Source organism: Chiloscyllium plagiosum, unplaced genomic scaffold, assembly GCF_037043375.1.
Source record: "Chiloscyllium plagiosum isolate Xiang-an unplaced genomic scaffold, Cpla_swu_hap1 HiC_scaffold_36, whole genome shotgun sequence".
In the NCBI taxonomy this organism is placed as follows: Eukaryota; Metazoa; Chordata; class Chondrichthyes; order Orectolobiformes; family Hemiscylliidae; genus Chiloscyllium; species Chiloscyllium plagiosum.
In genome coordinates, this window is record NW_028270174.1 from 3,864,789 (window position 1) to 3,881,891 (window position 17,103).

The window sequence follows — 17,103 nt, forward strand, 5'->3', positions numbered from 1 at the left end:
AAAAGCAACGAAGGTAAACCTTTGTAACTCAATTTGGAATTGTAGCAGAGTTATACCACGGAGGAGAGGAGTTAGAATGTATTATGCTGCTACCCTCTAGGAAACTTTAGAGAGATACAGACAGCGAGGAGAAGTGATAGTTACAATCACAAAGAATGTAATTTGTGAATTGTGTTTATTATCCTGCTAATAGAGAGAATAAATAGTTGCCATTGCTTCTATAAATGCTGTCCAGAAACAACTTTTATCTGCCACAGATACAGGCCAAACATATTTATTTTCTCAGAAAGGACAGAAATTGCTGGAAAAGCTCAGCAGGTCTGACAGCATCTATGGAGAGAAATCAGAGTTAACGTTTCAGGTCGAGTCATCTGAAATGAAAATAAAGATTCACCTGGTTCATCCTATCAGTTCCAACCAGAAATACACCTCCTGTCCATAGACAGGACATCGTGCTCAGTTATAAAGAATAACCATTTCATGTTGGAAGATATTTTTATTCTATCCTACTGAATGTTAAATGTATTGTTTTAAAACATGAAATGAACATCACAAAACCAATGGAATAACATACAATGAGCAGCTTTGGACCTTTTTGCAATACATCAGGAACGCTAGATGCAGTTGTAGAATGTAGGTGCAGAGTTTTGGAATGTGCGTTGTTACTGTCACCTCAAGATTTCACTTGAAATTAGCACTGGTGTGTAAACAGCACATACAGGAATGTAGTCAGGCCACATGAAGCATCTGCACGCTAATGTCTCTGACTGGAATTTCCATCCTCTGTGTGAAAGGATGGTGACTCGTTGCTGGGAGTTCATTTTGCTGATATGAGTATTGTGCAAGTTTTACACTTGGGAGGAGAAATGAACTGAAATCTGATTCCTTACCTTCTACAGTGGTTAGCACTGCTGCCTCACAGCGCCAGAGACCCAGGTTCAATTCCCGACTCAGGCGACTGACTGTGTGGAGTTTGCACGTTCTCCCCGTGTCTGCGTGGGTTTCCTCCGGGTGCTCCGGTTTCCTCCCACAGTCCAAAGATGTGCAGGATCAGGTGAATTGGCCATGCTAAATTGCCCGTAGTGTTAGGTTAAAGGGGTAAATGTAGGGGAATGGGTGGGTTACGCTTCGGCGGGTCGGTGTGGACTTGTTGGGCCGAAGGGCCTGTTTCCACACTGTAATATAATCAAAGGGGAGTGTTTCTTAATTCCCCAGTGTGTGGTCAAATTAAATAGCAGCAGTAGAAAGTCACAACTAAGGCAGAGAGTGCACTTTTCCAAGGACAGGTAACAGTTCACTATAAGGCTTTATTTATACAATCCCTACAGCCTGGAAACAGGCCCTTCGGCTCAACAAGTCTACACTGGCCCTCCGAAGAGTAACCTACCCAGACCTATTCCCCTCCACTATTACTTTACAGTTCCCCTGACTAATGCACCTAACCTACACATCCCTGAACACTATGGTGCAATTTAGCACTGCCAATCTAACCTAACATGCATAACTTTGGACTGAGGGACAAAAAATCCACGCAGACACAGGGAGATTGTGCACACAGTCCACACATACAGTTGCCTGAGGCTGGGATAAAACCCGGGTCACTGGTGCTTTGAGGTAGCAGTGCTAACCACTGAACCACCATGCTGCCCCATTAATCTATCGCTTCAATTCCTCGATTTGTGAATCTGATAGTCCCTTCCCAGGGCTTTCATACAATGTAACAGTGTGACAATGTAACAGTGTGACAATATAACAATGTAACAGTGTGACAATATAACAGTGTGACAATATAACAATATAACAGTGTGACAATATAACAATGTAACAGTGTGACAATATAACAGTGTGACAATGTAACAGTGTGACAATGTAACAGTGTGACAATATAACAATGTAACAGTGTGACAATGTAACAGTGTGACAATATAACAATATAACAGTGTGACAATATAACAATGTAACAGTGTGACAATATAACAATGTAACAGTGTGACAATATAACAGTGTGACAATATAACAATGTAACAGTGTGACAATATAACAATGTAACAGTGTGACAATATAACAGTGTGACAATGTAACAGTGTGACAATGTAACAGTGTGACAATATAACAATGTAACAGTGTGACAATGTAACAGTGTGACAATATAACAATATAACAGTGTGACAATATAACAATATAACAGTGTGACAATATAACAATGTAACAGTGTGACAATATAACAATGTAACAGTGTGACAATATAACAGTGTGACAATATAACAATGTAACAGTGTGACAATATAACAGTGTGACAATATAACAATGTAACAGTGTGACAATATAACAATGTAACAGTGTGACAATATAACAGTGTGACAGTGTGACAATATAACAATGTAACAGTGTGACAATATAACAATATAACAGTGTGACAATATAACAATGTAACAGTGTGACAATATAACAATGTAACAGTGTGACAATATAACAGTGTGACAATGTAACAGTGTGACAATATAACAATGTAACAGTGTGACAATATAACAATATAACAGTGTGACAATATAACAATGTAACAGTGTGACAATATAACAATGTAACAGTGTGACAATGTAACAGTGTGACAATATAACAATGTAACAGTGTGACAATATAACAATATAACAGTGTGACAATATAACAATGTAACAGTGTGACAATATAACAATGTAACAGTGTGACAATATAACAGTGTGACAATGTAACAGTGTGACAATATAACAGTGTGACAATATAACAATGTAACAGTGTGACAATATAACAATGTAACAGTGTGACAATATAACAGTGTGACAATATAACAATGTAACAGTGTGACAATATAACAGTGTGACAATATAACAATGAGACAACACATAAATATTTTTAAAATTATCTTCACTGTCTTCCACTGGTTACTGGTGCTTGCTGGTGCTTGCATCTATAAACACCTCATTATATAGAATGTAGACCATTACAGCGCAGTACAGGCCCTTTGACCCTCGATGTTGTGCTGACCTTTGAAACCAATCTGAAGCTCATCTAACCTACACTATCCCATTTTAATCCATATCGGGAATGTGTTGCTAGAAAAGCACAGCAGGTCAGGCAGTATTTGAAGAGCAGGAGAATCGATGTTTCAGGAAGGGCTGATGAACAGCTGTTGCCTGAAACATCATTTCTCTTGCTTCTCAGTTGCTGCCTGACCTGCTGTGCTTTTCCAGCACCACACTCTCAACTCTGATCTCCTGCATCTGCAGTCCACACTTTCTCCATTCTCATCCATATGTTTATCCAATGCCCATTTAAATGCCCTTAAAGTTGGCAAGTCTACTACTGTTGCAGGCAGTGCGTTCCATGCCCCGACTACTCTCTGAGTAAAGAAACTACCTCTGACATCTGTCCTATATCCATCACCCCTCAAATTAAAGCTATGTCCCCTTGTGCTAACCATCACCATCCGAGGAAAAAGGCTCTCACTGTCCACCCTGTTTAACCCTCTGATTATCTTGTGTGTCTCAATCAATCATTATTCAAATCCCTCAATAAAATCTCCTGGGAACCTTCTCTGCTCTAGCCTGTTGGCAAATTAATCCAAAATAATCTTTCCAGGATCTGACCTCGAGCTAGATCTCCACAGAGATTATATTATTAACAAGGCTTAAGTACTTTTGTACCATGGTAATGGTTATAAAAGGTTATCTTTGTCCTGGGCTTAGAACTTTGATAACATGGGGGGTTGTGTTGTGTTTGAGCTGACAGGGTCTGCTGTTGTGTTTCTAAGGTTCAGTCACTGAGATATTTGGCAACCCGGCAGGTGTGGGGTGGGGTGGGGGTGTTGGGTTGGGGTCAATGGTGATGCTCAGTCTAAAACTATCCTGCTTCTGAAAGATGAGAAATCCCTAAGAGTGGGCAGCGCTCAGGAGCAAGAAGCAACTGAAAGGTTTGGGAAGGAGAGAGGGGAGATGGAGGTGTGTGTGTGGATCAGGAGGTAGTGAAGGGGTTGGAGTGTTGAGGATGGTATCTATCAGACCAGGGTACGGGTAGTTAGGAGATGGGAGGGGGATGGTGCCTCTGGTCTGTGAGTGAGGTTCCACATGAGGCTACAGTTTAAAAATGGACAAAGTGAACTTCCACACAGGGGCCTGTTTTTCCAGTTGCTCCCACTGGGCTAACCAATCACATAGCATAGCGGATGGAGTTCTCAACGGGTATTTAACCTGTTATTTAAATATGTAAAAGAGTTTAATACCTATCTCATGAAAGTGCAGATTATTGTACTAGTCTTTTATTTAAATGGCTGAAGGTATGTACACAGCTCACAGCAATCAGCACCCACTTCCTGTCCCACCTTGCAGACATGGGGATAAAACAGGCGCTATTTTCAAGCACTCCATTCTGTGATGTAAAATTAAGAGTGTACCTGAGTATCAGCCCGGGCTTTATGCACAAACCTCTGGATTGAACAACTTTCAGATATCCTGGGCTCATAAAAGGGGATATATAAATGTAAGTCATTTCTTTTTCTTTAGGTCCATTGAGAAAGGAGCTCCAATGATTCCAAACCCAATAGCTGGGAGTGTAAACAGCATGGTGAAGGGAAAGGCCACAGGTACAGCTGGCTGCTGCCAGTGATTCAGAATCCAGCGTATGACAATGGATTTAAGTTCATCACTACAGTCTTAATTCCAGGTTTATTTAAAAATTCAAATGCCACTATCTGCTAAGGTGGGAGTTGAACCCAGTTTCCCAGAGCGTGACCTGGGTCTCTGGATTAAATGGTCAATGACAATGCCACTAGCCCATCACCTTGCACCTCCTGCAAATGGACTGCAGTGGTTCAACAAGTCAGTTCACCCTCCACCTAGTCAAGGGACAACTCAGGACAGGCTATAGTTGCTGACCCAGCCATGTCCCATGAGTGAATAAAAGATGTCCTTTGGCCCATCCTTTTCTAAGAAGGCCTTCCCATTCGAACTGGGTTACACGTCGGTTCCTAAGAATTTTTAAAAAATTATTGTTGGAGATGCCAGACCCATGTTACAGTCATGTCAATCAATCCATTTGGCTCCAGTGACATAGCAAGGAACAGGACCTCGTGTTCCTTTCTCAGATTGTGGTTAGGTCTGACCTGTATTATTGTGAAGTCCTCATCACAAGGATCTCCAGGATAGTGCCTTTTTAAGGTGTGGACACATTATCAGCTGTTCCACATTGCTGTGCGGGGAGTTCACTGTGTTACGCCTGATGGTTTTCCCCTTACAGCAATGCAACCTTTTGCACGTCTGACTGAAAAGTAACTCTTAAATTAATTTCTCACATCTCTCCCATATATTTTAACCATCACCCTTCACATACCTGCATTGGACAGACTGCAGTGATTCAAGGTGTTGATCCTTGCCAAGGGTGATTAGGGATGGGCAATAATACTGGTCTAGTGAGCATCACCCATGTGCCAGAGTTTAATAAAACAAACTCCAACACTCTCAAACAAAAATAGAGATTGCTAGAAAAGCTCAGCAGGTCTGGCAGCATGTGTGGAGAGAAACCAGAGTTAGTGTTTCAGGTCTTCCTCAGAACACCAATCTCAACATCTCACTGCTTGGCTTTTTTTTAAGATTAGATTACATTACAGTGTGGAAACAGGCCCTTCGGCCCAACAAGTCCACACTGACCCGCCGAAATGCAACCCACCCATACCCCTACATTTACCCCTTACCTAACACCACAGGCAATTTAGTATGGCCAATTCACCTGACCTGCACATCTTTGGACTGTGGGAGGAAACCGGAGCACCCGGAGGAAACCCACGCAGACACGGGGAGAATGTGCAAACTCCACACAGTCAGTCGCCTGAGTCGGGAATTGAACCTGGGTCTCTGGCGCTGTGAGGCAGCAGTGCTAACCACTGTGCCACCGTGCCGCTTTCTAAGGAGATTTTTTTTTGACACAGTCTCCCAGTGGCCAGCTCTCAGACTGTGCTGTGAATTTCACTGTCATTCCAAAATGACAGTCAAGATTAGAGTGGTGCAGGAAAAGCTCAGCAGGTCAGGCAGCATCCGAGGAATTCCTGATGAACAGCTTTTGCCGAAATGTTGATTTTCCTGCTTCTCGGATGCTGCCTGACGGCTGTGCTTTTCCAGCACCACTCAAATGTCGACTCCAATCTCAAGCATCTGCAGTCCTCACTTTAACCTACTCCAACATGACAGTCAGCTTTTCATCTCTTCATGAGATAAATGGAAGGTAAGACATACAAATCCACCCAATCGGTTTAATGTTTAATTCAAAACATTTATTTCTTGAATCCAGACACCAGCCATACAGAAACTAGACTCTCCCTGTGCCTTTTACAATCATGTGATCAGAATCATTGGAAATCCTTCAGCTCTGGAGAAAGCAGAACGGTTTGCATTTGTATATAAACTTTCATTACCTCAGGGTTTCCTAAAGCACAACAGTGAGAGAGTCTGGGGCCAGAGGGGATAATCTTGGATTAAGGGGTCACCCATTGAAGACAGAGATGAGGAGGAATGTCTTCTCTCAGAGGGGAGTGAATTCTTTTTACGGCAGAGGGCTGTCAGGGCTGGGTCATTCAGGCTGAGATGGATTTTTAATCAGAAAGGAAATCAATGCTTTAGGAGAAAAGACAGACGAGTGAACTAGAGGAGAATCAGATCAGCCGTGATCTCATTTAATGACAGAGCAGACTCGATGGGCTGAATGGCCTACTCCTGAACTGATCACTCTGTGTAATGAAAGGTGGCTGTTGCGAGTGATAAAACCCCAACTGGGTCTGATCACAAATTATCTTCCAATCTTTTGAAACCAGTGGAGTGAATATTCCCGGCCATCAAGATCCTCATTCTCTGGGAACATAAGAAACATAGGATAGAGCAGCAGGAGGAGGCCATTCAGCCCTTCGAACCTGCTCTGCCATTCATCACAATCATGGCTGATCGTCCAACTCAGCACCCTAATCCTGCTTTCTCCCCACAACCTTTGATCCCATTCGCACCAAGTGCTGTATCTAGCCGCCTCTTGAATACATTCAATGTTTTGCCATCAACTCCTTCCTGTAGTAGTGAATCCCACAGGCTCCCCACTCTGTGGGTGAAGAAATGGTCCTAAATGGTCTACCCTGAATCCCCAGACTGTGACCCCCTGGTTCTGGACACACCCACCATCGGGAACACCCTCCCTGCATCTGCCCTGTCTTGTCATAGAGTCATAGCCCTGTTAGAATTTTATATGTCTCTATGAGATCTCCCTTCATTCATCTAAACTCCAGAGAAAACATTCCTAACCTCTTCAATCTTTCCTCCTATGTCATTCCCGCCATCCCCGGAATCAGCCTGGTAAACCTTGGCTGCTCTCCCCCGGGAGCAAGAGCATCCTTTCTCAGGAAAGGAGACCAACACTGCACACTATATTCTAGCTGTTGCCTTACCAAGGGCCTGTATAACTGCAACAACACATCCCTGCTCCGGTACTCCAAACCTCTCACAGTGAAGGCCACATACCATTTGCCTTCTCTACCGCCTGCTGCACCTGAATGCTCCCCTTCAGTGTCTGGTGCGCAAGGACACCCAGGTCCCACTGCACAGATCTCAGAACAGTTCACAATAGCTCGACCCCTGTCCCTCCTCCTCCAATCCAACCCAATCTGACTGTAGCTGACCTCCCAGTCCCAGTGCACTGCCCCCACCAACATCAGGGTCACAGTCCAATGACACACTTTAATCTGTGAGTGCACATTCTCTGCTCCATCTGGCTCACACTCAGAAATGCATTCCCATGCAATGAGTGGTTAGGGTCTGGAGTGCACTGCCTGAGAGTGTGTGAGTCAGTTAGTGAGTGAGTGAGAGTGTGTGTGTATGTGTGTGTGTATGTGTCAGTCCATGCTAAACATAATCCCAAACTAAACTAGTCCCACCTGCCTGCTCCTAGTCCATAGCCTTCCAAACATCTCCTATATTTATCTACTTATCCAAATGTCTCTTCAATGTTGTAATTGTACTCACATCCATCACTTCCTTGGAAGCTTATTCCACACAGAAACCACCTTCTGTGTAAAACATTTGCTTCCATGTGTTTTTTAAATCTCCCTCCTCTCACCTTAGAAATGTGGCCCCCAGCAGTCGGACCATTATTGGTAAAGGAACTACTTGTGGATCCACATGAAAAAGCTGGGAGGGGGGTAGAGTTGGGGTCAGTGGGAAGAGCCTTGTTGCTCAGGTACAGAGCTAGTCGAGATACAACGAGTCGAATGGCCTGCTTCTGTGCTGTAAATGTTTGAGAATAGTGATCCAACAGTGTTCCTTACATTCTCAGTGAGACACAAAGAGTTTTACAGCAAACAAGTTATTAGATTAGATTAGATTACTTACAGTGTGGAAACAGGCCCTTCGGCCCAACAAGTCCATACCGACCCGCCGAAGCGCAACCCACCCATACCCCTACATTTACCCCTTACCTAACACTACGGGCAATTTAGCATGGCCAATTCACCTGACCTGCACATCTTTGGACTGTGGGAGGAACCAGAGCACCCAGAGGAAACCCACGCAGACACGGGGAGAACGTGCAAACTCCACACAGTCAGTCGCCTGAGGCGGGAATTGAACCCGGGTCTCTGGCGCTGTGAGGCAGCAGTGCCAACCACTGTGCCACCGTGCCGCCCACGGTGAGGAATGATGTGTTCATGATTTACACATAATGGAAGATCAGCTCTTCCTTATCAACATATTAATGAACAAGTAGGAGGTGGGGAACAGGTACTCTGTTAGCTGGGTTTACAATTCGGAATAGCACCAACAGCGTTGGTTCAATCCCTGCATCAGCTGAGGTTACCCTGAAGAACGCTCCTCAATCTCTCCCCTAGCCTGAGGCATGGTGACCCTCAGGTTAAACCATCACCAATTACCTCCCCCCCTCCCCCCCATGACTCTCTCTCTCTAGGAAACAACCCACCATGTACGCGGCAGGTGCTTATGTGATTTGGCCAATGTTGTCTATCTCATACACTGCAGGCAAGGATGCCCTGAGGCCTGGTACATTGGCGAGACCAAGCAGATGCTACAGCAATGGATGAATGGACACTGCACAACAATCACCAGGCAGGGGTGTTCCCTCCCAGTCGGGGAACACTTCAGCCGTCAGGGTCATTTGGCCTTGGATCTTCAGGTGACCATCCTCCAAGGAGGGCTTCGGGATACACAATCACACAGAGTGGCTGAGCAGAGGCTGATAACCAAGTTCATATGCATGAGGACGGCCTCAACTGGGACCTTGGGTTCATGTCACACTACAGGTGACCCCAACACCCTATACACACACACACACACACACACAGACACACAGACACAGAAGCATACATACACACACGGGAGAAAGTGAGGTCTGCAGATGCTGGAGATCAGAGCTGAAAATGTGTTGCTGAAACAGCGCAGCAGGTCAGGCAGCATCCAGGGAACAGGAGAATCGACGTTTCGGGCATTCCTGAAGAAGGGCTTATGCCCGAAACGTCGGTTCTCCTGTTCCCTGGATGCTGCCTGACCTGCTGCGCTGTTCCAGCAACACATTTTCAGCTACATACACACACGTTCTTATACATTCACACACTCACACAGACTCTCTCTCATATACACACTCTCTCTCAGGCACACACACACACACACACACCCATGCACACATCCTCTTACAGGCATATACTCCATCACACTCATGCACACTATCAAACACACACATATACACACTCTCTCTCTCTCCCTCACATGCATGCATACACATGTAAGTCTATGGGGTGAATTTGTATTTGCAGAATTGAATTTGCAGATACATTCTATTTTGTTCAAAATGCACACAGTCTGTGGACAGTCAATTTTATTTTTATAATCCATGTGACATTTTATAAATTCCTACTTGGAAATAGAAGCAGTCTGACTCAAGACTGGAATACAGACAGACTCGAACCCCACATCTTAAATGCATTGTCTGAGCTGAGATGTCCCCTTTTTTTTATTATACCTTACGTTATCGCAGGAGTGTGACTTGAAAGAAGTTCTGGGATTTGCATATTAATGAATTGAAACCAGCATCCTCATTTTAAAAGATGAAAGACTTAACAGCAATCTCGGTTTGTTCAATATATCACATCAGTTGTATGATACTATGATCTTTTGTGATAAATTCTGTGACCTATGATCCTATTCCATGAGCTACCTGATGAAAGCTAGTGCTTCCAAATAAACCTGTTGGACTATAACCTGGTGTTGTGTGATTTTTAATCTATGACTTTGGGGCAATGTTACTTTACCATTGGCTGATGAAGAGGTTACAATAATCCTCTGCTGCCATCTGCTGATCAAACAGAAAAGTCAAAGAGAAACAACAATCAGCTCAATGCAGGAGCAAATTACTGCAGATGCTGGAATCGGTACTGAAAACAATGAATGTCCCAACACACCCTCCCTATCTCTGTAACCCCCTCCAGCCCCTACACCCCTCCCTATCTCTGTAACCCCCTCCAGCCCCTACACCCCCTCCCTATCTCTGTAACCCCCTCCAGCCCCTACACCCCCTCCCTATCTCTGTAACCCCCTCCAGCCCCTACACCCCTCCCTATCTCTGTAACCCCCTCCAGCCCCTACACCCCTCCCTATCTCTGTAACCCCCTCCAGCCCCTACTCCCCCTCCCTATCTCTGTAACCCCCTCCAGCCCCTACTCCCCCTCCCTATCTCTATAACACCCTCCAGCCCCTACACACCCTCCCTATCTCTGTAACCCCCTCCAGCCCCTACACCCCCTCCCTATCTCTGTAACCCCCTCCAGCCCCTACACCCCTCCCTATCTCTGTCACCCCCTCCAGCCCCTACACCCCCTCCCTATCTCTGTAACCCCCTCCAGCCCCTACACCCCCTCCCTATCTCTGTAACCCCCTCCAGCCCCTACTCCCCCTCCCTATCTCTGTAACCCCCTCCAGCCCCTACTCCCCCTCCCTATCTCTGTAACCCCCTCCAGCCCCTACACCCCCCTATCTCTGTAACCCCCACCAGCCCCTTCACCCCTCCCTATCTCTGTAACCCCCTCCAGCCCCTACACCCCCTCCCTATCTCTGTAACCACCTCCAGCCCCTACTCCCCCTCCCTATCTCTGTAACCCCCTCCAGCCCCTACTCCCCCTCCCTATCTCTATAACCCCCTCCAGCCCCTACACACCCTCCCTATCTCTATAACCCCCTCCAGCCCCTACACCCCTCCCTATCTCTATAACCCCCTCCAGCCCCTACACCCCCTCCCTATCTCTGTAACCCCCTCCAGCGCTGACACCCTCCCTTTCTCTATCACCTCCTCCAGCCCTATACCCCTCCCACTCTCTGTCACCTCCTTCAGCCCCTACATCCCCTCCTTATCTCTGCTCCTCCTCCAGCTTCTACACCCCTCCCTATCTTTGTAATCCCGTCCGGCCCATAAACCCCTCTCTATCTCCGTCATCCCTACCAGCACCTACACTCCTCTCTTTTTCTGTTACCTCCACCAGCCCCTACATCCCTCCCTATCTTTGTCACCCCCTCCAGCCCCTACACCCCTCCCTATCTCTGTAACCCCCTCCAGCCCCTCCCTATCTCTGTAACCCCCTCCAGCCCCTACATCCCTCCCTATCTCTGTAACCCCCTCCCTATCTCTGTAACCCCCTCCAGCCCCTACACCCCCTCCCTATCTCTGTAACACCCTCCAGCCCCTACATCCCTCCCTATCTCTGTCACCCCCTCCAGCCGCTACACTCCCTCCCTATCTCTGTCACCCCCTCCAGCCGCTACACTCCCTCCCTATCTCTGTAACCCCCTCCAGCCGCTACACTCCCTCTCTATCTCTGTAACCCCCTCCAGCCCCTACATCCCTCCCTATCTCTGTAACCCCCTCCCTATCTCTGTAACCCCCTCCAGCCCCTACACCCCCTCCCTATCTCTGTAACACCCTCCAGCCCCTACATCCCTCCCTATCTCTGTCACCCCCTCCAGCCGCTACACTCCCTCCCTATCTCTGTCACCCCCTCCAGCCGCTACACTCCCTCCCTATCTCTGTCACCCCCTCCAGCCGCTACACTCCCTCCCTATCTCTGTCACCCCCTCCAGCCGCTACACTCCCTCCCTATCTCTGTCACCCCCTCCAGCCGCTACACTCCCTCCCTATCTCTGTAACCCCCTCCAGCCCCTACACTCCTCCCTATCTCTGTAACCCCCTCCAGCCTCTACACCCCCTCCCTATCTCTGTAACCCCCTCCAGCCCCTACATCCCTCCCTATCTCTGTCACCCCCTCCAGCCCCTACACTCCTGCCTATCTCTGTAACCCCCTCCAGCCCCTACACCCCCTCCCTATCTCTGTAACCCCCTCCAGCCCCTACTCCCCCTCCCTATCTCTGTAACCCCCTCCAGCCCCTACACCCCCTCCCTATCTCTGTAACCACCTCCAGCCCCTACTCCCCCTCCCTATCTCTGTAACCCCCTCCAGCCCCTACTCCCCCTCCCTATCTCTATAACCCCCTCCAGCCCCTACACACCCTCCCTATCTCTATAACCCCCTCCAGCCCCTACACCCCTCCCTATCTCTATAACCCCCTCCAGCCCCTACACCCCCTCCCTATCTCTGTAACCCCCTCCAGCGCTGACACCCTCCCTTTCTCTATCACCTCCTCCAGCCCTATACCCCTCCCACTCTCTGTCACCTCCTCCAGCCCCTACATCCCCTCCTTATCTCTGCTCCTCCTCCAGCTTCTACACCCCTCCCTATCTTTGTAATCCCGTCCGGCCCATAAACCCCTCTCTATCTCCGTCATCCCTACCAGCACCTACACTCCTCTCTTTTTCTGTTACCTCCCTCCAGCCTCTACACCCCCTCCCTATCTCTGTCACCCCCTCCAGCCCCTACACTCCTCCCTATCTCTGTAACCCCCTCCAGCCTCTACACCCCCTCCCTATCTCTGTAACCCCCTCCAGCCCCTACACCCCTCCCTATCTCTGTCACCCCCTCCAGCCCCTACACCCTTCCCTATCTCTGTCACCCCCTCCAGCCCCTACACTCCTCCCTATCTCTGTCACCCCCTCCAGTCCCTACACTTCTCCCTACCACTGTAACCCCCTCCAGCCCCTACACTCCCTCCCTATCTCTGTAACCCCCTCCAGCCCCTACACCCCCTCCCTATCTCTATCAAGATGTGAAGATAGCAATGTTTCATACCCTGACCCTCCCCTGTATACTGCACTGTTTCCCTTGCCCACTTGGACACTGGCACCTTACATGCCTGTCACCCTATCCTGTAGCACTCTATCCCTTTGGCACCATCGTCTTGCGTTCACTTTCTGAATTCACTGTTTGACAGTTGCTCTCAAAGTGACTCCCTGTCTGTCTGGATGTTAAAATGTCAGCCTCAGATAGCTGAGTGCTGAGAAAGTGCAGTGCTCCAGGAGCTCGGACTATCACCTGATGTCTGACATTGTCCATCCCCAAGACCCCCACACCTTTGGTCCAAGGTAAATAATGGCAGATACAGCAGTGCAATGCCACCACCTTCCTGATGAAGGGCTTTTGCCTGAAACGTCGATTTCGAAGCTCCTTGGATGCTGCCTGAACTGCTGTGCTCTTCCAGCACCACTGATCCAGAAAGTGTAATTACAGTCAGCCATGTTTACACAGCCAGGTACTATTAGGCATGATGTAAATTCATAACACATTCTGACTGAACTGTGACAATAAAGAGCAAGGTTTAAAATACAAGAAATGTGAACAGAGGCACGAATTTTAATATGTTCGATAGACTGACAGTTAGATTGATAAAAGTCGATAAGAGAAATAAGTAGATGAGGTAGAAAGAAAGAATTAAATAACAACTTTCACTTTAATGCAGTGCAGTAATCAACGGCACTTCATAGGGACTGTTATCAGAAACATTCACTGGTTGGAAGATAGAAGGAAAGTATTTTTACAACAGTTATAGAAACCTGATAAAGAGGAGAATTGTCTTTATTCTATCAAACTTTAAGGCTGTAATTAAACTTTAGACAAGTAGTAAAGTATCAAACTTCTACCCTGCTGGAAGTTGCCAAGATGTATTGTTATTGGTAAAGTGATGTATGTTTATAACTAAATTGTAGGATTAAACAGCTGGGGTTCTGTGCTACTTCCTGCTGAAGTACAACGTGACACCAGCAATTGTCTGCACCCTTATTTGGCAGAGTCCTTTCAGCAATGACCCATCACACCAACAGGACTCTTGGTTTTCTGAGCTCCACACTGTTCCAACTTCCGGCGCCTCCAGTGTTTTATCTTCCCTCTGAGAGTGGGGTGTGTATGGCAGCCTGCTGATGAATTGAGAATCTAAAGCTTTTAAGTGACCCCTGGTCTTTCACTGAGGTTGTAAGACACACCCCTTGTTAGAAGAAACTGAACATTTCAGATTGTGTGTAGGACTACATTATGTTGGCAGTAACATGGTACAAGACATTTGACAGGGGTATCAGCAAACAACATTTGTCACAAAACCTTGGTAAGAGATATTTGGCCAGAACACCAAAGGCTTGCTCAAAGAGGTAGGTTTACACTGTGATTTCTCAAAAGACTTTAACTAGGGGCTCAACCTAAAATGTTTGGGTCATGGGCTCCAAGGCAGCTCTAACTGAATTATCACAACACCACCCTGCCCTTACACAGGATTCCCCTAGCGCCCATGTATCTCCCTGTCATCGTCCACCTCACCCCAGCCTTCCCACTTCCCACTCAGCGCTCTTCACAATTTTCATGCCTCGAATTGGGCTCACATTGAGAAAAGGTTTCGGATGCATTGGTTTAAGGAGCATGTTCCAGGAGAGAGAGAGAGAGAGAGAGAGAGAAAGAGAGAGACACACAGAGAGGAAGATGGAGTGGGAGGTTTAGGGAGGGAACTCTGTCCCTTAGACAGCTGAAGGCAACGCCACCATGGATGTGTAGGAAAACAGATCATGGGAGTTCGGCTGGGCTGGTGGAGGTTAGAGAGATAGAGAAACACAGAATATTAACAGAGACATGATATGAAACAGCAAAGTACATGGAACCCCCCCTCCAATGTTGGGAATTTCTTTGGGATCTTTGCTGACAGTGAACACTGCAACGTAACACCTGGCTAGATGTGTAAGTTAGGATCTTGCTGATTTTCCGCTGTGGTTACAGTGCCTGATGGGATTCTCTGAGGAAATCACTGCTGATGGACAGTAAGATTGGCGCATGTACAATCTAGTCAGAAAGTGTGGTGCTGGAAAAGCACAGCAGGTCAGGCCTCACCCGAGGAGCAGGAGAGTTGACGTTTTGGGCATAAGCCCTTCATCAGGTCCGTACGTACAATCTAGGACATTCCGAATTAATACCCATGGGAGAAAAATATGTTTTTTCATAATACTTCCTCAACTCTCAGAAATAACAAAATACATTTAACATAGTCCATACTTTATCAATATTATGACAATCAATCTTTGGCTTCATCATCTGATTTTAATACTCAGGGTCTTCATGAACTGAAATGGTTTCAAAGAGGAAAAAACAAACACAGACTGAAAAATGGCTGCAGCTGATCACCTGACCACAGATTGAGCCACGTTTCATTGAACCATCTATGAACAAGAACCACACTAAAATGAAATGAAGGTTTTTATCAGAAAAGACTGAAACCAGTGAAACAGATGTGCAGCCCCTGTTTGATTTACACCTTTATTGGAAGTGCACATGTTGGAGATTTTAAAAATCACCTGCATTTAACCAGTTTGAAGACATTAAACCCAGACATGGGAATACATGAACAAGCAATATTTAGGCAATTGCTTTTGGCAGAAGCAGAATCATTTCTGGAACTGGAGAAGTCTCTCTCTCTCTTTGCCTGGAGTTTCTCAGTTTCTACTCATTGACATCACCAGCTCTCCCGCTTCTGCATTGCCACTAATCACTCTGCTATCCATTTCTAGCAAACTCAATCCCTCGCTCTGTCTGATTGCAGGAAAGGTTGGCGCACTCCCTAGACTAATGTCTCAACAGCACCCAACTGACTCACCTGTAATGCTGGAGGGACCTGATCAGGGTCCAATTCCCAGGGTGCAAAGACACGTCCCCTGGATTCTGATAGGACCGGGTATCTGACTGACCATGGCCAATCTACTGGACTGGAATGGGACAAGCTCCTGGAACAGATAGTGTGGTACCCCTGTATCCACCCGTGACCCCACTAAGGGGTGTGTATGCTGTGTTAGTCACTGGCACACAGTGTTGATGTGACACTAACATAGTACCATCCCATAAAGAACATGACCAAGCACTGATCCATGTGGTTCCCTATGCGACACGCAGAGCCTATAGGGGTATCCAGGCTGTCACCAACCACAGAACGGCATCGTCTGCTTGTGCTGGTGATGACTCCCTCCTGGTTGAGTTGAACAACTTCTTTGCACCGGCTTGCACCATGAAATGATATGGCAGCAAGGAAGCCCACCACCCCTCCCCTCCTCCCAATGACCAGGTGCTGTGTCTTACCATGTCTGACGTGAGGAAAACCCTCTGCAGAGTCAACCCAGGGAAGGCTGCTGGACCAGATAACATCCCTGGCAGAGTGCTCAGAGGATGATCTGATGTACTGGTGGATGTTCTCACAGACATCTTCATCATCTCCCTGAGCTGCGCCATAGTTCCAACGTGCTTCAAGGCCGCCACCATCGTCCCCGTGCCGAAGAAATCTTCAGCGTCCTGTCACAACGACCTCCGCCCTGTTTCACTAAACACCCGTCATCATGAAGTACTTCGAGAGGCTTGCGATGAGGAATATTAAAACCCTGCTGACCCCCCTTCACTGGCCACCCTGCAGTTCACATATCATCCCAACTGCTCAAGAGATGATGCCATGCCCACCACCCTCTATCTGGCCCTTACCCACCTGGAGAAAAAGGGCAACTATATCAGATTACTGCACATCGACTTCAGTTCTGCATTCAACACTATCATTCCTCAGCAGCTGATTGGAAGCTGAGTCTGCTGATCCTAAATCCCTCCCTTTGTAACTGGATCCTGGACTTTCTGACTGGGAG